Here is a 1,706-nt window from a genome sequence, read left to right on the forward strand (position 1 = left end):
CAGAAAGCAAGAAGTCACCCCCCAGAGGGGATGGCCATGCCGCAATCCCTTCTCCTCCATTCTCCTCTTGGGATCTTGGGCACGCACGCACACGCGCCTGGTGTGAGTTTTAAGCCACGGGGTCCAGGACGCGAACCGCAGTTGACTACGTGGGAGTCCAGCTACATAGCCATTACGCTAACTGCTGGTTCCCAAACTGTGGATTCTGAAACCAGCAGATGGCGTGGAGGTTAAGTCAGCTGGATCACACACAATCAGCTTCGCGGCTCAAGTCCTGAATCTGGTGACTTGAAAAACACATTGGGTGTGTGTGCGTGCCTGCCCAAAATCCCAAGAGGAGAATGGAGGAGAGAGGATTTTAGTGTGGCCATTCCTCCTGGAGGATGATTTCTCTCTCTCTCCCCTCCAGTACACAGCCTGTCTCCTGAGCGCCTGCCCCTCCAGTGACTAAGTGATGAAAAATGACTGTTCCAGGCACTAACTTGCCTGACAGCTCTAAGACTTGCCTTAGGCAGTCAAGCCATCTGCTGACTCTCCACGTTCACAAGCAAATCTCTGTCTAATCATCAACATGTAGCCACATTCAGCCATGAGGAGTGCCAGGAGAGAGTCGGTGACAATTTAGAAAGCGCTAACATCTGACAAGTGGAGATCATGGGTGACATAAATTGATAGAGAGCCTGCGACCTGAGGGAGATAGGATGGGCCATGTCTGAGTAGCAATATCAAGGGAAGCCTGTGGTTGACAACTTTGTCTCCTGCCCTCTGATGACACACGCAGCCACAGGCTTGGAGAGCAGTATTGCTTCAGCTCCTCACCGTGCTGGGAGCTCTTAACGATGCTCACCTGTGGATGTTAGCCCATCATTGATGAGTTCCATATTCCTCTCCTAATGAGACCAGATGGGGTGAGACTGGCGCAAACAGCAGCACGTCACTCCCCTGCTTAAAGCCCTTCAATGGCTTCCTTTCCCTTTGGAAGGGAATTGTTCATTGCTTCTGGCCACCCAGTCTAGACGTTCCGATCCCTACCTGCCTCTCCTAGATCGTCCAGTCCTACATTTCTCTTGCTCCGTGGCCCGCAGCCATGCTGGTCTTCTCTATACTCTTCAGGCATGCCCAGGACAGCACCAGGCACCCGGGACAAGTGAACTCTCTCTCTCTCTGTCACGATCTTCCTGCCTCAACCTCCCAGCTGGGACTACAGGGCTGCCACGATACCTGCTTGTCTAGACAAGGTCTCGTCGTGTTGCCCAGGCCAGCCTCAAACTCAGTCTTCCTGACTCAGCCTCCCGAGCAGCTGGGACTATAGGCATGCACCCTGTGCCTGGCCTTGAGGCTGGACTAGGAATTGAACCTGGGCTTCCCTTAGTAGCATGTGCCCCTGCCGCTGGGCCACCACATCATTGTTGAGGGACTGCATGAGAGATCAATTAGGAGAAGGTTGCACTCTAGTGGGAGATCCTGAGTGGAGACGGGGGTGGATCCTCTCTGTGAGATCAGCGATCTTGCGTGTTGGCTGCACCAGGGTAACCTTCTGCCTGGCACAGTACCAACACTGAGCAGATGCCAACATTTGCGAACCAAAGCAATCAAGTGGAAGGAGTGGGCAAAGGGAGTCATGGCCAGAACGAGAGTGGCTTAGTGGGCAGAACCCACCGGGCCAGGTGATTGACTGGAGGGAGGCAGGGCTGAGGGAGAATGCC

At 54.0% G+C, this 1,706-nt stretch overlaps 1 protein-coding gene across 3 annotated transcripts in view; it reads left to right on the plus strand.

Annotated features, from left to right (window-relative positions):
• Nucleotides 1-1,706, plus strand: part of TBXAS1 (thromboxane A synthase 1) — a 199,506-nt gene that overhangs the window by 2,602 nt on the left and 195,198 nt on the right. The window lies entirely within an intron of this gene.

Source organism: Tupaia chinensis, unplaced genomic scaffold (assembly GCF_000334495.1).
Source record: "Tupaia chinensis unplaced genomic scaffold, TupChi_1.0 Scaffold000140_1, whole genome shotgun sequence".
Classification (NCBI taxonomy): domain Eukaryota; kingdom Metazoa; phylum Chordata; class Mammalia; order Scandentia; family Tupaiidae; genus Tupaia; species Tupaia belangeri.